General features: G+C 40.9%; 1 protein-coding gene across 1 annotated transcript in view; it reads left to right on the forward strand.

Annotated features, from left to right (window-relative positions):
* Positions 1 to 23,126, forward strand: part of LOC140327980 (uncharacterized) — a 648,380-nt gene that overhangs the window by 22,761 nt on the left and 602,493 nt on the right. The window lies entirely within an intron of this gene.

A 23,126-nucleotide genomic window follows, 5' to 3' on the forward strand; every position in this document is an offset into this window, starting at 1 on the left:
AATTTTCCATCCTTGTAAACATACACAAGAGCTGTTATGATATATGATGATAGAAATTACCTATATTTATGAATGATGAAAATGACCTCTTTGAATTTTGAAAATAAATGGTAATGGAAGCACATTGGCTGTAGTGATCTTTATACAAACAAAGAAGATGCGGGTAAATCTGACACTTGCAGAACACTGCTGGATGTTTTTAGGTTTCCAGAACACCATGATCTAATTTATTGCAGGCACTGTGATTAAAGGGAAACTGTACTTTGTATGTTTAGACAGATCACAAAGTTGTACCTATAAATTGTAAATAATAATTTAAAAAAATGTAATAGAGAATTAGTAAATAATGTATTATAATCCCAACATAAAAAGGACCTATCAACATACATTATAAATAAAAAAACTAATGTAAAACCCAGAAGCACACAGTTCCTTTTCTCAGAGCCCTTTTTTCTTGAACACAGGTCAACATCTGGTTTTTATCCCTAACTTGCCTATCTCAGCTCCAGTACCGCTGTAACCTGCAAAGCCTTACATGATACTCAGGAGAAATTTAGACTTTGAAAGATTCTCAGAAAATGAACAAAAAGACTACCGATAGACAGAGTAGAGCAGCTCCTACCTTCCTAATAGGTGACAAAGTCTGGCTGTCTACCCTCCATTTAAAGACACATGTTCCATCCTCCAAGTTGGGACAAAAAGTTGTGGGGCCATTTCAAATTACAGCTCAGATTAATCCAGTAACAGTCCGCCTAAAACTCCCTGGCAGTATGAAAATTTACTGTCTTCCAGGTACAGTATCTCTTCTCATACCGTTTCATGAAAATCCCTTCCCTGGAAGAGTTATGCCACCCCCTACACCAGTTAATGTACAGGGTGAAGAAGAATTTGTTTTTGAGAGAATCCTTGATTCCAGAGATTACAGAAACAAAGCTGCAATATTTAGTTCAATGGAAAGAATATGGTCCATAGGAAAATTCTAGGGAACCTGAAGAAAATGTGCACGCCACCAGGCTTACATAAGAATTCCACCACAGGTTTCCTCACAAACCAGGTCCTCAGAGGTCAAGAGGCCATCCTGGAAGGAGGGGGTACTGTCGTGATCCGAACCCAAGGATGCTTCAGTGTCTGGCTGCAGCTCTGTCTACTGCGCCATTTGAGGGTTTGCCTTTAGCACTCTGTTGGATTCCTAGGACAATGATACATTGATACCTAGTTTTTCTGCTGAACCTTGAACTCCTGCTCCCTCCCATGAACTTCTTATTTAAGTCATGTCTCTGAACTTCCTGTTGCCAGAGTATTGTGCTCTACCAATATATGCACTCTCCAAACTGCTACCTGTGTACCAACCCTTGGTTGCTGTTTAAACGACTACTCTTCCTCGCACTCTGTCTCCAACCGCCACTATTGGCTGCCGATCTCAGCTTGCGCTTTGACTATGTTTGTGTTTGCTTCATATTTGCTACCACTGCTTGTGCATTGATTGCTTCCACCTCTGTCTGCTTGCTACTTCAGCTACTGGACTCCCAGCCTGACCCCTGATTGTTACACCTTTACTGGCTTCACCAGAGGATGTCTGACATCCAGCTGGAGATGGACCCTCCTCAGGGTATGCCCCCAAAATGTAATTTTTAAAGTAATTGTAAATATGTTGTTTTGGATTTTCATATTAGAATATATAGTTTATAATAAAATATAAAACTATATATTATATTTAAAAAAATTGTGGAAAAAATAAAATATCTGTTAATGTGTGTTTATTAGAGGTTGTTAAAAGCATACTTATAACCTTAAAAAGAACTTAGCTTTGTTAGAAATGTCCTCTTCAAAAAAAAATTGATTCTAACATAATTCAACAGTATATTTTGCATCCAGTACACAGCTGAACTCCTTAGTATCTCAGCTTAATCAACAGAAATGTAGTTGGCCATTAAGAAAGCTCATTTACTTGTTAAAGGCAAGTGTCTGAGAAGTGAGGTGTTCTTTATTTGGGCTTACACAGAACTTACCCAACCAAATAGTTTCACGCAGAACTCGAACTTTGTTGAAGAATAAGACAAGAAACATGTCTCACCTGGCACATGGCATCCAGCATCCACTTAGTGAGGCCAGAGAGTCCAGCCGCACCATGGGCCACTTGTCCAAACCGGCCATGCGCACTGGCCTTCTGCCCACCACAGCCATGACCATATGCTCCTGCCCAGCCCAGCCAGTGACACCTGGACAGGATGCGTTGACCTATTGGTGGATCCCTGGATTTGAGGAGGATCCAAGCCTGCAGGAGCAGTGGCTACAGGAGAAGAAGCCAGACCTGAAGAAGGAGGAGTTGGGTCTACAGGAGGAGGAGCTACAGATGGTGTTAAACCTGGAACAGCAGCGGCTAGAAAACCTGGGCCTGCAGGAGGTGAAAAACCTGGGCTGCAGGAGGTTTAAAAATACATATGGATGTTGAAGCATGTATTTACCTACGAAGGCCATCAAGATATTTGTTGCCAAAAAAAAAAAAAAATCTGCTAATTACTTTGGGATCACCATTATATTATGCAGATAGCATCCTAACATTGGTACACAGAAAATCTAGTGAATCTTTAGACATTCATACATATTCCTAAACTATCAACATGAACCATAGAAAGAATTTGAAATCAAATTCTGTCCGAGAAGTCTGCAAACTAAAAAGGAATTTTGTATGCTGGATTTTGTCTTTCTATGGATCAAGAATGGCAAAACAAAGAAAGCCAGCCCAAAGAGCATAGCAAAGCAAAGGCATACATTCAACATGGATAGCTTACAGAAACCTCAGGCAAAGCTCCTCTGGCATTAACTGTGCCCCTAAGGACCCTAACAAAATTTTGCAAAAGCAAACATAAATAGTAAAATCACAAAAAAGTGGAGTGTATTTTTACAATTTAGGTTAACACAGAAGACATTACCAAAGGAAGGCAGTACCATAAATTCCTATAAAATGCACAAAAAATCAAATTGGATACCTAGGCTCTGATTTATTAAAGCTCTCCAATGCTGGAGAGGATATATTTTCATCAGTGAAGCTGGGTGATCCATCAAATCTGGAATGGATTTCTTAAAAGCCATTTATTGTTTGTTAGCAAATGTTTTTAATCATGGACCATATCCATTAAAGGTTTGCTGATCACCCAGCTTCACTGGTGAAAGCCCATCCTCTCCAACTTAGAGAACTTGAATGAATCAGGCACTAAGATAAAAGTTTCTAAATTATCTTTTGAAAAGCAAAAACACCTTAAAGCTCTTCCAGGCCTCTCTGCAGAGGCTCGTGGCACAGAGGCCAGGAAGGGAATGCTGTGTCTTAGGGCATACTATGACCAAAAAAAAATTGTTGATACAAGTAACAATAACAAAAAAAAACAAAACAATAAACAACTAATCTTAGAACATTTTTCTCAATATCCCCCCAACCGAAAATAAGGAAAAAAACAAAAAATGTTGGCACCAGTTCAAAATGCAAAACTGTTGTGATCCAATAATAAATTAAATATTAAAATTTGTGGTTAGGTAATTTGTCTAATATGATTGTACATGGTTGCCAAGCATTGGAAACATTCTGGTAGCCCACCACTACTACCATTTCTAGCTCAATGAGTGGCAGCGCTGATCTTTCATACTCCCTGAGACACTGCACAAGATGTTGGGGAGATGTGCTTCTGCTTACAGTCTCAATGCCCCAAGACACTTTTGATGTGTCACGCACACGCTTCTGACACTGGCGAATGGTCTGTTGTGTACTGTCCACTGTATTAACTTTCCTGGCAATTTCGTCCTAAAGTCCCTGCCTTTTGGCATGGGGGGTCTAGGAGTACAAGCCCCCATGGATTTGTTAGAAAAACTCAATATGAGACTCCATGAAAGCTGTATATTGCTCAGGAGCGAGGCTGGTTGCATTGAAAGCAGAATCCCTTGGCTGACTCAAACTGGCTGAGCTGCCAAGATTTTTTTTTTGCCTACTTTGCTAGGCAACCTAGCTTGCCTGATGGAGGAGCTTGCTGGTCAATGAGCTGGAGTACGCCATGAAGTGGTGGTGCCAGGGGTGTGATTTTTTTAGTTTTTTTGGGGGGAGACTCCAGGGGAAAAAAACAGTTATGGCAAAACCCAAAAAATACATTTATGTAAGCTTGCTAATTGATGAGTAAAGGAAATGGTGCACTCTTATCTTAAATATAGATGTAAAAGTTTTTGCTCAAGAAGTTTAGAGTGTCACAAAAAGAAAGGCTAAGAACATCACTTGCAAATATGGCTGCTCTGTCGTTTATGATTATGGAGGAGGTGGTTGTTTCGGTGAGCACGGCTGTGCTTCACCTTCCCAAGAAGTAAAGGGGCAGCTATCAACATCTTACCAAAGTCCTGTATAGTCTATCAAGCCATGGCTTTTTAAAAGACGCAGCAACCTGGATGACATGTGAGATAATGATACAAAGGTGCAATTCTGCCTGTCCCATCAAGTGATCCTGCGTCATTAGTCTTTTGTAGGACAAAATAGCCCCTAAAATCAAAAGAAGCCAGGCTGTGCCAGGGGTTACCAGACTAATGATGACTTTCTCTATCTTAGGCAGAGGATGTCACAAACCTATGTCTAAATGAACCTTACTGCACATGCTCAGTGCAGGAGGGATGTACCACCACCTTAGTGGTGGTCGATCATTTCACAAAACAGAGTCACTTCAGACTTCCCCTCAAGGGATTACCCTCAGCTCCTGACCTCGCCAGGATTTTCATCAAGGAGATTTTTCGTCTTCATGGCTTCCCACAGCAGATCGCATTGGATCGAGGGTCACAATTTACGACTAAATTCTGGGTTCAACTATGCAAGAGTCTCCAGATCGATGTGGCATTCTCATCGGCCTATCATCCTCAATCCAATTGCCAAACAGAGCACATTAATCAGGTACTAGAGAAGTACCTTTGTTGCTACTGCTCATCTCTTCAAGGCGATTGGGTGCGTCTGCTACCTTTAGCTGAATTTGCTCTTAACAATGCAATGCACACCTCTACCAAGATGCCCCCCTTCTTCGCCAATTTTGGGTATCACCCAAACATGTTTCTTGACCTAACGCCTAGTCTTTTGGTTCCAGCAGTACAGGAGTTAACTTCAGAACTGAAGCATGTTCATCAGGAATTTCAGCAGAACTTAAAACCGGCACTAGAACGGCACAAGAATGCAGACTAATTTTAGGATCGGGGATAAAGTCTGGCTCTCTAGTGCCCACCTTCGGTTACAATACCTCCAAGAAATTGGGTCCCAAGTTTGTGGGTCCTTTTCTATCACAAAGCAGGTCAACCCAGTGGCCTATCAATTATTCTTTCCATACACCATGAAAGTGCACCCCGTTTTTCATGTCTCTCTGATAAAGCGGGTGAACCCAGGCAGAGTCCAAACGGCAGAACCTCTACCCATTTTCGTGAATGGAGAAGAGGTATTTGAGATGGAGAGAATACTGGACTCTCGAAGAAGAGGTAAAGGTATATAATACCTTATCAAATGGGTTTACACTGGAGGAGCTCATGGGAACCTGCGACATCAGTACATGCCACCCGGTTAGTGAATTTGGCAGCTTTGGCGGTTCCCTGGCAGCTTTCAGAGAAACAGAGAAGTCCAGAGGGCACTGTCACAAACCTATGTCTAAATGAACCTTATTACACATGCTCAGTTTGCTCAGTTTGCACCGCACTTCGCACATGCTCAGTGCATATCCTTACTCTGCACATGCCCAGTGCGAGCTCCAATCAGAGACTAGGACGGCATTATATGAAGGCTCCATGATTTCCTTCCTTCCTGATTCCTGTTCCCTGCTCCTGATTTTTGGTTTCTGCTCTTTGCTACTCATGGATCCTCTATTCTCCTTCACATTTACGTGTATGACCTCCAAGGTTTGTCTGCAATCTACCATGTTTCCCCAAAAATAAGACATACCCATAAAATAAGCTATAGCATGATTTCTAAGCATTTGCGCAATATAAGCCATACCCCGAAAATAAGACATAGTGATAGGTGTGGCTGTGCAGCGTACCAGTGCGGGGCAGTAAAGAAGACAGGCAGCCCCATCAACAAGGTCGGCTCCCCCGGTCAAGTCCCGGTTGTGGCATAGAGGGAGACATAGAAAGTGAAAGTAAAAGTCTCCTCGGTGAAGTGAGGAGCAGCAGACTCTGTTTTAGGTATTGTGTGTTCTCAGGGGGAAGAAGTAAAGCTGTGGCTTCCGTTTTACTCAGCACTGTGGGTCTCTCTCCCCCAGGACCAACCAGCAACACTCTGTGGCTCTATCTCACTCCACACAAACACCAATAAAGCTGCTGCTCCCCAGCACTGACCAGCAAAAGTCTGTGGGTCTCTCTTATCCCACACAAACACCAGGGGATAGGGGAAAAGTTTCAGCAATGGAGTTACAATAAATTCAGGATGGAATTCCGGGTTTGGAGAGTTATGACAATGTTCCAGAAGAAGACGACTTAACATTATTTGAATAAATGTAGATTGTTGTACCATACCTAATAAAAATAAGCCATAACCTGAAAATAAGCTATATTGTGTCTTCTTGAGGAAAAATAAATATAAGACAGTGTCTTATTTTCAGGAGAACACGGTATTATCACCACTGTTATCAGCAAAGTCATTGGACATTTACCAGCACTGTTATCTGCCCAGTCATTGGACATTTTCCTGTACTGTTTATCTGCAAGGTAATTGGACATTTACCACTATCTTTACTGCAAATAAGCTGAAAGGGACATTTACCCGTTAACCAATACACCTGTGTGATCTCCTGGTTGATCACCATCACGATTCCCTCAAACAGAGCTCTCCTTTATGAAGGGTGACAGAGGACCATCGCAGGCAACCTCAGGATTGGTTGATTGGCCTGAGCCAGCCTACAGTATCCAGGGTGTTTTCCAGGACATGGATGCCTTTTTGGACCTTGTCACACTCTATATGTGTTTCCCTCGCACAGCTCGCGAGTGGAGCAATTGATTGCAATTCGAGCCCCTAAACACCAGGAAATCTCCTTTCAAAACTGGAAGCAGTATAATTCGCTGAATGTGCAAATAGTTTGTGATGCAAACAGGAGAATCACACACAGGTTTTCCGGGATCAAGCTATGATGCCTATATCCTGCGTCAGACAGCCCTCTACCAGAAGTTCAACTCTGGAAAAATGCCTGAGAGTTAGTCAGTAGTTAAGTCCCTAAGACACCTAAGTAGGTGATGGAGGGCCCTCCTATTATGTTGCTAAGTAGTTGCAGTAATACATCTCAAAATCTCTTTGCATAGATCATCTACAACATATGACACAATGAATAACATTAGGAAAAAATCAATGACTGCTGCCTGCAAAGCCGTTACCTTACTGTACAGTGTTTTACAATATTTTCACCATGGGGGAACCCTTGAAATAACAGGTGTTCAGGGAAGCCCTACTATAATTACTAGCTCACAGTACATTAGTGTGGTAGGCAGTAGGAAGAATGCCTCCTAAAAGCCAAAAAGTTCTAAACTGACCTGAGAGCACAACCCTTAGCAACCTTTGTAAGAACTTCTAGGGTTCTACTGAACCCTGGTTGTATATGCATTGATACAGCATGAAGGATAAAGACAGAGTCCACTTTGAAGAATAACCACAACTTTTTTAACAGGTGACTGGATATGGGCAGCTTCCCTGGATTATGACACCAATGCGTCTCCCCTGGTCACAAGCAGGGCTTAATTACAACAAAGCTCCGCTGAAAAGCCAAGGGTCAGGGAGAACACCATCAAGCTGCTAAAAGCATTGTTTCTGTGCTTGGCGCGACCAAGTCGTAAACTCCTGTATGCACCCAGGAAAACTGTCTGGGTCATCATGGCATGCTGCCATGAAGATACCTTGGACATTCCAGACGAACTAGAGCCAGAGGTGCACCAACATTCTACCTCCAGCTCACATACAACGACAGAGGGATGGGGAGTCAAGGATGAACTGATTTAAAACATCTTTGTGCATGAGTCTTTACATAGAAAAATGTGTACATAAAATGTATTAATTACATACTGCATTGCTTATGCAGCCTGAGAAGCAGGAAAAATTCAATACAGCACCATCTATTTGTCAACAAAATATGATTTATCTTGCTGCTTGCTAATAATTGAATGCATTGTTTATTGGGACAATAACATCACTGCTGGGAACTTCTGGCGAGCCTCTGGAATGTCACATCACAGATTACTGTACATTCATGGATGATTTTGCTTCTGGTTAAAGAAGGAATCCACCTTTATGTGCTTCCACTACCAAGCAGATGTGATAAAGTGAATATATACTGGGCCAAGGTCTAAAATGGCATTCAAAACTGCATAAACACCTGTAAAAGCAATAAGATATGTTTTGAACAGTATAAGTAGATTTTTCCCTGGTAATTTTATATACTAGTACTATTAGAATGATGTAAACACATAAATAATGCATACAATCCAGCATTTTGTGAGCAAAATCATACCATTGGTTCTTTTTGAAAAGTGCTTGACCTTGCCTGTGAGCTGGTCTATTAAATGTGGTTTAATGTTGTGCTTGGCAAGCTGGGCCTCCTTCCATTACCATCAGGTGTGGTAAAATGAGTATGCAAATGAGCTGGACAGCTAACTGATAACCTGTTTGGACAGGAAGTGGAAGTGCGCTTGTAGCAAGTGGGTGTAATTGAACAAACAAAACAAAGAAAAATTTTGGTTAGGTGCACAATAAGGGCATATGGTAAGTTGCATATACAACAGGGCTACGATCAGCCAGCACAACTAAAAGGCACAATACATGAGAATAAACCAATGAGAATAAACCTGTAACAATACTACAGGAGTTGTGTAGAATAGTGGCATGAAATCAACATGAGTGAGGTATGTTAAAGGAAAATTACAGCTTATTCAGCAAATGTCAGAAAATTAAAACAAAACAAAAAAACAAACAAAAAAAAATGAGAAAATATTCATAAAAAGAATACTTGCATAAGACATTCAAATACCATTATGTGACAATATGACTATGGCACAAAGGCAACCAGGGGAGTCAAGTAGCAGTAAAGTAAAATCGTAAGTTAGCAACGTATGTAATGAATGATGTTTAAACTTAAAAATGATAAATTAGCTTAGAAATAAATGTGATGAACGCCCTCTCAGCCTACACCAATGCGCACAGCCTTTCCAGCACGCTTAATAAAAAATATGAAAAGACTTCCGGTTCTGGCGCCCCGCGAGTCACCAGCATGTGCTAGCGGCTCCTGCTCGCCTCAGGGCTCTTCTGTTAAAAAGCCGGGTGGCTCGCGGGGCTGGGTGCCTGGATGGAACGATTCCTGGAGCGCTCCTCCGCTGACACTGCACACAATCAAATGGGGAAAAAAGACAGGCTGAAGCCTACCCCTTCCAAGAAGGCCACCACTCCAGCAGCAGCACGTGTCCCCAGCACAGCGTCCTCTCAGGTACACAATGCTGCATTAACAGAGTTAGATCACCTTAATCAGATTACAGATGCATTAGCAGCCATTCTTAAGCCTACATTGCAGGAAGCAATTGACACCGCAGTGCAAAAGGGTATTATATCCTTGAGAAATGATTTGAGGGAACATTCCCAGAGATTGGATACCGCTGAGCAACGCATTACATTGGTGGAGGATGATGTTACATCCTCTAGAGCTATTATATCCTTGCTGGAAACTAAAGCGAAAGCCTTGCAGGACAAATTAGAAGACCTGGAAAATAGATCAAGACAAAATAATTTGCGTATTGTTGGCCTAGCGGAAAGTATTAAACCTTCGAGATTGATGGATCTCTGTTCCAACGTAATACCACAGTTACTAAATCTCCCAAATGCTTATAGAGTGGAACGTGCACACAGATTGGGTCCTATATGTAAAGAAATGTCCAATCCGCGCCCAGTGCTAGTGGCTTATTCTTATTACACAGATAGAACCCGCATTCTCCAAGCATATCGCAATCAACGAAATCTACATGTGGAAGGTGCATCCCTGCTGGTATTTGCGGATTATTCAGCTGAGGTCGCACGTAAAAGACGCAGCTTTCAACAAGTGTGCTCTACTTTATACCAACATAAATTGCGGTTTACGCTAGCATACCCGGCGATCCTTCACTTCTCAGATGACCAGGGCCGCAAATATTCCTTTACATCAGCTGATGAAGCGGAGCAGCTAGTGCGCACTTTATTGTCAGATTCAGCATCTGCTCATTCGGATAGATCTGACGGATCCCCTACCTCACCACCACACTCTGCTGCAAGATCTTCCATTCCAGTGTACTCTCCGAAACAACCCAGGAAACTGGGAACACCCTCGGCTAAGAAAAATCGTGAGAATATGCGCTCCGAGTTGCAGTTCAAGGCGAGATCATAAGGAAAAATTTCAGCTTTGGTTGTAGTGCCTTTTTTTTTGCATTTCTTATTGCAATGTTGCCTTCAAAATGCCCGTTCTATGAGGTGTGAGCCCGCTTCTGACGGCATGGTAATTTGTTTACGCATGTTCTTGACTTGGTTAATATTTTGTTGCTCTGCGAGGAAAAAAGGAAAGTCACTCTTTCAAGTTGTTTGTCTTTTGTCTAATGTCCATTTGCTGTTATCCCTATGTTTTTTGTTCCTTTTTGCGCTTTTTGTTATTGGAAACACTCACCGTTTATGGTCCCACGATCGCTATGATGCAGAAAATCTGAGATATTCTGCTAATCAGGCGTCACCTTTAACTAATGGGTCTTTTTATATTCACCTGAACAACGCTGAATTAATGTCACTACTGCACGCATCTTCTGTAATAATTTTATTATTATTCCAGTATGATTGCTGTTATTCATCTGTGCTTAAGCCATGTGTTAATATTGTATGCGAGTAATTTCCTGGAATGTCAAGGGTCTGCGTTCCCCTAACAAACGCATGTCCGTACTATGCCATTTAAAAAGGTTAGGTCCGGATATTGTTTTGTTACAGGAAACTCATTTAGGGAGTACTGATTTTCACAGAATGAAAAAAACTCTGGGTAGGTGAAGTCTATGGAACACCTTCAAATGACCGGAAAGCCGGCGCATTGATCTTGATCCATAGATCTTTTCAGGGTAAGGTCAAGACAGTGCAGAGTGACTCTGCGGGTCGTATTATCAAAATCCTCTTACAATTGCATGACCAAGATCTCTCAATTTACAATATATATGCCCCAAAATCACCGCCCACCACCTTTTTTCAAGAGCTAACCAGATGGTTGGCTCAAGATCCTACACCTTCCAAAATTGTAGGAGGGGACTTTAATTCAGTTATGGTGGTCTCGGAAGATAGAAGTTCTGGCCACACTGATGGTGTTGAGCGGCTTACATCACGCTCCCAACTGTCAGATTTTATTTCAGCTATGTCTTTAAATGATGTTTGGAGACAGTTTCACCCCTTTGAAAAGCAATATACCTTTGTTTCTCAGGCTCATGTATCTCAAGCTCGCTTAGATTACTTGTTTTGTACTGATGCTATTCTGTATAGAGCTGAGTCTCCTGAGATTCATACCATGGTGATTTCGGATCACTCTCCCATCTCCCTTGTGATCCGAGACCAGTACCCTAAGGGGGATTATGTCCCTTGGCGGTTCCCCTCTTACATGGCCAAAGATCCAGAATTCCAGGGTGAGTTGCGCTCGGCGTGGCTTGAGTATGTTCAACATAATGCTGCTCACAGGGATGACCCTATGTTATTTTGGGAGGCAGGTAAGGCTTATTTGAGAGGTAGGATAATTTCCTTTATGGCTAAAAGGAAGAAATCTACGTTATCCCATTTTATTGCAGGCACAACAGGAACTTAGATTAGCACAACAAGCTCTGTCGGAAAACCCTACCCAAACTACTAAGCAACAGTGGTATACATCTAAGCGTAAATTTTATTCCTGGCTTTTCCAGTACGAACAGTTGAAATTCAAATACAAGTCCCTAGAATATTATAAGTATGGCAATAAATCTGGTAAAATGTTGGCAAATCTGGTATGCAGAGTTTTATCCCCAAATTAAATACAATGGCAGGCGATGTGGTTACCTCTCCTAAGGAGGTGAACCACCACTTAGCTCAATTCTATCAAAAGCTCTACTCCTCCCCACCAGCAGATTTACAAGCTGGACAGACATTCTTATCCGGTGTTTCCTTGCCTAAATTGCAACCAAGTGATATTGAAGATCTTATTACCCCCATTACTACAGAACAGATACCAGCCACCATTGCTTCCCTAAAAAATGGAAAGGCCCCAGGCCCTGATGGGTTTACCACGGAATTTTTTAAAATGCTTTGAGAGGAGGTGGTGGAAGATCTTTATGCATTCTACTCTAAGCTTTGGGAGCAGGGTATATACTTCCGTTCTGGCCAGGAAGCTTATATAAAGCTTCTTCTGAAAAAAAGATAAGAACCCTTGTGATCCGGACTCCTATCGCCCAATACCTTTAGTAAATTTTGATGCAAAAATTCTGTCTAAAATCCTGGCGGACAGGTTGGCCAGATTAATGCCCTCCCCGTATCTCTCCTTCCCAGGTGGGTTTTGTTCAGGGTAGGGCAGCAGTGACTAATATTAGGAAAGTGCTGGTAGCACTGGAGGTCGCCAAGCGCAAGCCTGATCTGGACTTGGCCATTGTTGCTATAGATGCCCATAAGGTGTTGGATACAGTAAACATACCATGATTGTTTACGGTACTGAAACAGGTGGGCATTAGGGGTTCCTTTCTCAACTTGCTTGAGGCTATGTATACTTCTCTAATTGCACGTATACATACTCCGGGATTCTTGTCAAACCCTATTGCTCTTTACAGAGGGACTAGACAGGGATGTCCATTATCTCCTCTACTATTTAACCTTGCACTAGAACCACTAGTTAGATACTTGGATTCCACCCCTTTGTTGCATGGAATCCCAGTTCATACTGGTGAACTACGTACTGCTTTTTTTTCAGATGATATTCTGCTCTTTACATCTAACCCCCACCTTGACAGTAATAATATTCAAACAGTGTTCCAGACCTTTGAGGGCTTTGCAGGGCTTAAAATAAATTTTGATAAAAGTGAGATTTTAACTTTAACAAAGAACACAGTTGTAGCGGATGAGTGAAGGACAAGTGTGCCTTTTAAGTGGCGGCACAATCCATCACCTATATAGGAATACGTATAGATCGCTTGCCTTCATCTCTTTATGCCCTAAACTATCCACCGCTACTTGCAAAAATACAGAAAGAATTGAGGATGTGGGAACATTTGCCCCTATCGTTTCTGGGCCGATGTCACCTAATTAAGATGATGTCATTTTCAAAATTACTTTATCCGATGCAAACATTGCCTCTATTATTGACCCATGCCGATGTTAATACTCTTAATAGAGCTTTTGTAAAATTTTTATGGTCTAGTAAACGCCAGAGAATTTCTCTGGTGAAATTATATTTACCCAAAACAGAGGGGGGAGTGGGTTTTCCGAATATCAGACTCTACAATCTGGCTACGTTGGCTAGACATGTTATTGACTGGTTAGGTGATACATCTTGTTATTCTAATTTGCAATTGGAGAATGCAATGTCCTATCCCTGGAACCTCTGTGCACTGTTGCATTTTAACTTTTCTTCCTTTCCTACCTTTCTACGCCACAATATTCTCATCAGAGACACGGTGGTCACATGGAAGGTACTTAGACAGCGGTTTAAACTGCCAGTTCGCATATCACGGTATTTGCCAATCTGTGGTAACCCCATGTTCCCTCAGGCACAGGAGCACGCAGCGTTTAAGATATGGAAACAAAAGGGTCTGCAAAGTTTTGGAGAGCTCTTCCAATTGGAGGACTCAACTAAACTTTCTTTGGCTAGTTTACAGGAGGCATATGGTGTTCCTAATTGGGCCCTTCATTCGCTGTACTATAACCAAGCTATGTCATTCCTCCAATCTCTAGCTCTTAATTTTGCAGAGACGTTTAGACCTAAAAGTTTTGATAAACTTCTGAAGCTATCTCCACCTAATATATCTAATATATATGCGTGTCTTCGACCTATTTTTACTAAACCTCGAATGTAAAAATGTCATCCTCGAATGTAAAAATGTGGCAGAAAGATTTTCAAGATTCTGATTTGGTAGATTGTGTTATACAAGGATATCAAACGGTGAGACAGAGCATGGCCAACGAAATTTGGAGGGAATCTCAGTTCATGCTACTCCACAGGGCTTATAAAGTTTTCAGACCCTCCACTTCGACCTTACAGCCAAGGTCATGGCACTTTCAGTGCCCTAAATTTAACTGTTTGCGTGCCTCTCTGTCTCACCGGTTGTGGTTCTGCCCTGAGATCACCTTGTTTTGGTCTCAAATCCTCAGATTTATACACTCTGTAACAGGGCATAATATACCATCCAATCCTATTCTGCTAGTGTTTGGTTCCTGGGAGGGTATAGAGGTGGATACTATACCTCGCTCTGTGCGCACTTGGACAAATATACGTCTTTTAGCAGCCAGGCGCACAATCATGCAAAATTGGATACAAACACAACCTTCTGGACTGGAACAAGTTATCTCCTCCTTGAAAACCTTATTTCACACAGAAATGCTGGATGCTAAATTGCAAGGCGATGACTCTATTACTCGTTTTTGAACGCACTGGTACAAGTTTTTGGTTTACGCCTTTACTGACTCGGACTGTACCTCAATACTTGAATGGTTCAAATACTCCACATGGTATATTACCAATATATCGGGATGACCATGTGGTTATTTATTGTTTCTGTGATGTTACTAATAATACTGGAATTTTGAGTGTTTCATTTTTGTTCCTCCTGTTTGCCCTATCCCCTATATTTTTTTTTTTTTTTTTTTGGTTCAAGTTATAAAGTTGTATTTGTATGTGTATAAAAAAATTAAAAATTAAATATTTCTTTAAATAGAAGTGTGGGTTTACATGTGTTTGTGTGTGTGTTATTTTGTCATGTAAATTTATTGGTGTCTGTGGTCTCTATATTTTATTCTGACCTTAATGAAAATGTGGTTATCTTGAATAAAGTTGTTTTAACATTTTTTTTTATGTGATCTCCTTTACAATCTCACAGAAGTAAATTGTGATTGTTTTTTAATGTTTAAGCATTTCCTTTCTATGACTTGTTGAAAGGCAAAAAACAGCACAATTGTCTTATTAAAACTCAGGTGTGTGAGGCGCATTGTTGAGCGATAATGCAAACCCGCTATGTGCACGTGAACTGTGTTCTATAAGTGAAAAAACATGCCTGACACTTTTTGCAGAGAAGGACCTGCATTTTTCATTTGATGTGTGTATTGTTTGTTCTGCTTCATGTGCACTCGTCTACCTACATACACGCATATATATATATGTATGCATGTATATGTGTGTATATATACATGAGAAATTAAAGGAAGAAATAGGCAAAGAGGGTTTTTTGGCATATTGCCTAACACATATTTACTTTGAATTTAAAAGATTGCCTATTTTCTTATAATTTCTGATGTCATGGGGTTGGCTAAAAGCTAGTTTAAGAATTTAAAGGAAAGCGTGCAGCGTTCTTCTCCTCTTGGTTTTTCACTGTTCAGACATATACTGCACATATCTAGATTTAGCCAAGCATTGGTTATGCAGTCTGAAAAGCGTGAAAAATACAAAACAGTGCCCTCTAGTTGCCAACAAAACTAGATGTTAGGAACCTCTGGCAAACCTCTGGAATGTTGCATCACAAACTACATTCGTGCATGATATTGCTTATGGTTAAAGGAGGAATCCACCTTTATGTGCTTCCACTACCAAGCTGATGTGAAGAAGTGAATATATAGTGGGCCATGGTTTAACTGCATAAACACCCTGTAAAAGTAATAAAAGGCCTGCATGACTGAGGGAGACAGGACGCAGACAGTGAGAGAGGTGAAGAGGGAGATAAGGGTGACATAGAGGTGGGTGGAGAACAAAGGGTTTAAAAGGACAGGAGAGATCATTAGATACAGAGCGAGGGAAACATTTTAGGTAAGTGTATTTAGGGAGTTAAAAGTTTTAGAAAAGCATCCTTTCACTTACCGATCCAAGATGTCCAATGTGGAGGTCCTGCTAGCCCAACTCAGGGCTGTGGCAGCGCAGTGTAGGCCAGGCTGGCTCTGGGGCAGGTGTCTGTGGCCCTAAGGGGGGTGGCCTCTGCCCCGAACATTAGGGGGGATGCCATGCGGCCTCAGAGGTCCAAGCCTCCAGTGCCCCTGAGCCCTGAACTCCCCCGGCACTGTGATGACAGGCCCCTCCAAGATGGTGGGAACGAGAAGGCGAAGGATGGAGCTGTGGGTCTCTGAAAATATGGGGCCGTGCCAGAAGTAGAGAGGCAGAGATGCAGGGCTCTGAGAAAATGGAATGCTGCAATCATGCAGCCTGGATTACTGCGTGCCCGCATGCCCCTGCTGGCTGAAGATGGGAGTTGAGGGCAGACCAGGACTTTGGAGGGTAAGGGTGGTCTTGGGGCGTTCACAGGGGATTTTTAAACCGAGGTGTGGGGTGGTTTTGTGTTTCAAGCATTCCTTGAAACTTTGCATATTGGAGAGTTGGTAAGTCCGGCTACAAACAGATTTGGAGGCCTGCAGGTGAGTGATGTGATTTGGAAGAGATGTGAAGTTAAGGATCTCAAGGTCAAAAACTGATCATTTGGGGAGGGGTTTTGTTGGTAAATTGTCTTGTGACTGTGACTTGTGACTGGGACAGTGATTGGGGATTATTATTGCGGCAGCGGGGGACTTTTTGAGGATGTGGCCAGAGGGTGGTGGTCCATTATTATTGCATAGTGATGGCACCACCTTGTCACAGTATCAGTTTTTGACTATTTTTTGGAAATACCATGTAAAAGAGCACGCAAAACTCATTTTTTTAAACATGCTAAGCTGTCTTCTAAAACTGTCCCACCACTACACATCTCCCCTCCTATTGTGTGATACTTCCCCAACCTCCTAGATTGTAAGCTCTTCAGGGTAGGGTCCTCTCCTCCTCCTGTGTAACTGTCTGTCATTTGCATCCCCTATTTAATATGGAGCACCGCATAATATATTGCTGTACAAATTCTGTTTAATAATAATATCTCCTACAACTTGCACTTGAGGCACACCACATCTACCCACATACCACGTTCCATATAGTTATCAAATCTTCATCATTATTCATCCCCCATCTATCAGACATTACCTCAATCCACCATCTATTCTTCATACTACCCATCCCTGCTCTCATGTCCCCTCTGTGTGCTCTATCCAGTCACCTACATCCCCAGTTATATCACATTCACACATACACTGATGTTTATTCCCTCCCCCACCCCCCCTGGTTTAGAAGGGGGCGGGGCTTCTGATCACATAGGCGTCATACTTGGGCTTTACCGGGCTTTTAGCCTGAATCTGGCCCACCCTCGTTTGAGCTCCTGAGCCTTCCGCTGCCCAGGGCTCACATAAACCAGAACAAAACCGTCCCGCATCTTGTGGGTGACCTCGGGCTCCTAGAGCAGACGCCTCTAGGATTAGTGAATGTAGAGAAAATCTCCCCCTCAGCTAACGCAGTACTCACGCATGCGCAACTCCAGTCCCTGACCGCCACCTATGGGCGGGAATAGGGGCAGACATTAACTAGCCGACCCGCCTGCTATCTACTGCGCAGGTGCGAGAGGCGCGCTTTTGCTGTTTCACGGCCCGGAAGTCGGCACTCTGAGGCGGGAGATTTGTAAGGTAACCTCCTTTGAAGCGCACTGTAAACATCCTGGCACGTTGCTGCGCATATCCGGTGTAAGTTTAGATCTTTTTCACATTGCTACCTGGTCCTGGACCCCAGTTTTCTCTCTTTTTGAAATATAAGTATTCTCATTGTTATGTTTTAGACACAGTTGGAAATCTAATATTATCTCTCTCAGCACTTATTTATGGGAAAACTTACCTCTTCTTTTTTATTCATCAACAATTACCCAGTAAGTTATAGATATACTTTTCCCTAATATGTATACTCTAAAGTTTATTTAACAGAATATTTTGACATGTAACTAACCTAAACCACTCTCTATATATCTATCAGGACCCAATAACCTCACAGACCCCCCATTCTGTTCAGGAGTAAAAGCTTATCCTCCCTAGCAGTCTAATTCCCTCAAAATGTATTTTTCATTGTAGGCTGTATGTGATTCTTATGCATAACTCACTGATATTTAATAAATTTAGTAATAAACTTTAAATAAAACACAAAAATCTATATTATATGAATATTTCTTTGTATTGGACTCAATACACCTTTTTTGTTTTGAATCCAATACAAAATTGTTTGATTTTTCCCACCAATCCTCCCGGCCGCACTGATGCATGTAATGACGCCACGGGGAAACCCCAGAGATCGTCGCTGCATTCGCCGGCTGGAGTTTGCAGGTAAAATCCACCCCACACTCAGGATTACCGCTAGGGGGGGTTAAAAGAGCAGTCCTTAATGCCCTTTCTGCTCTAATATCATATAAGTAAGTGCTCTTACGATATTATCATCCTTACAGAAAATAGTTTTTTTTATCTTAATATAAATAATTATTCATATGGTAATATATGCCTTTAACCCTATCAGGTTACTTTATTACACACCAGGGGAACTTTTTATTTACCTCCAACTACTCTATATGTATTTGTGCAGACTTAATCACAACCACTTTCCCACTACTACCCTCTTACCAACCATTATCTACTATTAAAGCGTACCTATCCTCAAAACTTTCACTTTACATAAACATGTTTTTGAGTATAGTTTCTCCTTAAGTAAGTCAAATTCCTTTCTATCTCATCTTTATTGAAACCAAAGTAATATAGGAACACCCATTCATAACCAGTTTAAACACTCCTATAACATTATATTCCTTAATCACATCACAAATTGCAAGTATATGACTATATAATAATTGTTGTTTTTGTTTAGACTATGAGTTTAGACGGCCTGGCGCAGAGTGAGCCCATGTCACTTGAACTCACACTTTGCGGTGACTAAGATTGGGAAAAAACTTGCCAATCTCACTGCACATGCATGAGATCAGCAATTGTTTTTCTATTGAAGAAATGGCTCCTTCTGTGCCATGCCCAAGATGCTCAGGCATGCGCAGAAGGAGCAGTCAAGAGCCTCCCAAGTTGTGTGACGTAGGTAACCCGGGGGGCCTCTGCGCTACCAATAATTATGCGATCAATAATTAAGTGCTGCACCCGTCTTTTTTTATACAAACTGTGATGGGTTATGCTACCCTGTTTCCCCGATTATAAGGCACTCTCTTATATTTTTTGAAATGCCAAAATATGCCCTAGGTATCACACACCGAGGTATCAGCCTTAAGCTGGCTTGCAGCCAGGTTTATTGAAGGTTGCAGATAAAATAACAAAAACAGCAAAAGAGTGCCTGTCCGGCACTTACTATACATCAGACGTCCCTGTCTCTCAGCTGGAGGGCTTCTCCCTGTCAGCTCAAAACCAAGCTTTCAGCAACCTTCTACTCACTTTTGAGCTCACTCACCCAGACCGACTTTGTGTCTCCAAGCAGAGATCTCTCACACAGAACCCCTGTCTGTGTCTCCAAAAGAGCTCACTCACAGTCCACCTGTCTGTGTCTCCAAACAGAGCTACTGACTGAGCTCCTGGCTCTGTTATATCCCCACCCTTTGTGCTTCTACAATAATTACCTCACAGGTGAGAGTCTTCCACCTGCTACATCACATAGGAGAGGAATCTTGGGCAAATTACTTCACATAAAAGAGGAATCTTGGGCAAATATATCTCCTTTCCTCCTCCAATCCTGCCTTGGTGTCACAAAACATACAACATTTTTACTGTAAATAAAAAAAGTTGTTTACAGTTTTAGGTAAAGTAAAAATTCTGAGTTCATATGTGCTTAAACTATAAATCCTGACATTTGTTAGAGCTCAAGAAGTGCAGTGTGATAAACAAAAACAATACCTCTTGCCCACTGTGAGATGATTTAGAGAGTTTATTTAGAATAAACGTTGAAAAGTAAAAGATTAAGGAGTAGGGCAAAGAACACGTGTGGAGACCCAATGGCATGATCAGAAGGTCTGTTGTATTGAGTCTGGATCAGAAAGAGAAGTGAAATCTGCTTATGCAGCTCAGTTATTATATGATGCAATTGCACAACACAATCCATCTTCCAGACATGGGGGAAGTATAGTCCAGTCCTTGTAAATTGTCCAAACAATATCTCAAATGAATATAGACTCAGTGGTTTACAAGGTGTGTGTTAAAGGTTTGGGGTTCACAGAAGGTAAGTGGCCAGCTATGTGTGACAGAGTAGCAAGGTATGATAGGTGTAGTTTTTCTTAGCTTGTGATAGCACCATAGTGAGGAAATTATAGGGTAAGTTAGCCATAAGATTCCCCCAGGGTTTTTTTTTACTGTCTCCAACATTTCCAGTTACTTACACCCCTCTGTTCCAAAGAAATTAAGGTTCACAAAAGGTAAGTGTCCAGTTATGTGTAACAAGCACCTCACCAGCTGCTAAGTCCCTTGCACTGCAGCATCTGCAGATATGACTCCAGGCAAATATATTTTACAAAGTGCATTAGGAACCTATATCATAGTTCTCCCACAGCAGTTTTTGGGGGGCGGGCCGCCCACCTGCTGTGATTATTCCACCAGGCACATTTTCAGCAGCTCTGAGCGGACACCGGAGAGGCTGCTCTGCTCGCTCCGTTCTCAGCTGATTGCTTATTAGAGTCGGCCAGAGTGAGGAGAGCATAGGCTGTCCCTCCCCCTCTCATAGCTGTGCCAAGTCTAAACTGTATGTCATAATGACTTGAAATTTTCAGGGTGCACAGGGAACACTTATAGTTAGCACTTTACACAATTCCAACACCCCAGCCTTTACAACTTGCATGATATGGGGATCAGAATTGTAAAATCTTGTGAAAATACAACATTGGGGTTGGAGCATTAAAAGCAAGTCTTGGGGTCCTAAAATAAAAAAAAAAAAATTGGGGACCCCCGGGGCCACTTACATAGAAAGGAGCATTGGGGAAGGGCCCCTAAATTTTTTTAATTATCTCTCACAAATTGATTAGCTGTCATCCCCCCCACCCCCACTAAAATTTAATTACTATGGCAAATGCACTGCCCTGTTATGCATTACTGCCCATTTCTAACACTGGAAACCCAATTTCTTAGGAATGGGGAGGTGTAGGAAACTGAAAATGTGTGGGGAACATCTGTGTATAACAGCCCCTGAAGTTTCATTACAATGGCATCATTAATGCATAAAAAATCTCTGCCAATCAAATGTACAAATGTATATACAGAGTTATAATCAAATACAGATATCCACATTGACTAAGTAGTTCAATTAAAGCCTAACAATGGTTTTCTATTACTTTATTACTTGTATTAAATAATACGTAACACAGGTAACTAATATTATCAATAGATGCGATTGTATTATGGTAAGATGCAGTTCTAATAAAGTAATACATTGTGTAGATATTTAAAAAGTTTTTTTATATGGGAGGTAGGATTATTAGTAATAATAATGGCATATAAAAAGAGAGATAATAATCAATTGTAAATTAACATATAGAATTGTAGATCATACTGCAGAATTCTCTATATTGATGTGTGTCAGTGGGTACACCCTTGTCTTGTACCAAAATGGTGTTCTCCAAATTGTGACTTATAATATATCATGGTTGTAAAAAATATATCAATTTATTAAATATTTAATATATAATATTATATAATATATAAATTTATTAAAAATGTGTTATACCATTGGGAAAAAAGATGCTTAAGGGTTCCTGTATTCATGGACATTGTGAAGAATGTCCACATCTGAAGGTTCTTTAATTGATGACCTTGAAAGATTCATTGGGGAGAAATGGCTTGTTAGCAATTGGTCCCTAAGGAAGGGAGCTTTTCGATAAACAGTTTGTGGTTTCTCACCTATGAATTTGTTTATCTTAGGATCTAATCGTAGAATGTGCCAATACATATGGCATATCTCCCTAATCTGTGAATGTTGTTGGTTGTATCAAGTTATCAACCCTACAGTTGGGGTGAGATTCAGATTTGCTTCTTTTCTTTGGTTGAATAGTAAATTGTGTCTTGAACAGCTATTGGCTTTTTGAAAAGAACGTTTTAGCAGTTTTTTGGACTAGCCTTGGCTGAGAAGTCATTCTTGTAGGGCTTTTGCTTCCAAGTAAAAATCTTTGTCCAATGAACAATTCCTTCATAACCTTAGGTAATGACTATAGGGAATACTTCTGATTAATGGTAATGGGTGGGTGCTTCTGGCTTGTAGGGTATTATTGTGGTTTTACTCTACAAAGTGGTGCTGATTTTATTTTTGGCACCTATTAAAATAAGTAGGTCAAGAAAGGGAATGGGTGATTTTGACTCCATTGTAAATTTTAAGTTTAATATGTTATGTTGAATGAAGTTGAAAAAGGATTGCATTGTTTTTTTTTTTTGTTTGTTTTTATAAAGTTCAGATTAAAAAAATGTTTTCAGAAGTTAGTACTTCAAAAAGAAAGTCAAGATATTGCCAATAATAATAAAGATATAGTAATGGTGGTGGTATATCACAGTGACTGTAATTAGAACAATAACGTGCCTACCCTTATCATTCAATAGATCAAAAAACAACAAAGACAGAGATTTAAGCAGGGTTTTTCGGCACAAACGATGTATTCAACATACATTAACAAAATTTGTAATAAGGTTTGTACATTAAAAAATACCACTGTACACAACTAGTGGTCAGGTATAATCATTGAAGTCATATGATTGAAGTATATGGTCAACAATATATAAGTTGATAGCTGTTATATGTCTAGTGAAAAAATCACTTTGTGGTTGAACCCCAAGGGTAATAAGGTGGTTCAAACCAATCTTTGATTACTGTTTATTGTATTAAGTAATCAAATGACTTCAATGATTATACCTGACCACTAGTTGTGTACAGTGGTATTTTTTAATGTACAAACCCTATTATAAATTTTGTTAATGTATGTTGAATACATAGTTTGTGTCGAAAAACCCTGCTTAAATCTCTGTCTTTGTTGTTTTTTGATCTATTGCTAATAATAAATAGTCAAAGAATCATATATTGAAAGTTTCA

Source organism: Pyxicephalus adspersus, chromosome 4 (genome assembly GCF_032062135.1).
Source record: "Pyxicephalus adspersus chromosome 4, UCB_Pads_2.0, whole genome shotgun sequence".
Classification (NCBI taxonomy): Eukaryota; Metazoa; Chordata; class Amphibia; order Anura; family Pyxicephalidae; genus Pyxicephalus; species Pyxicephalus adspersus.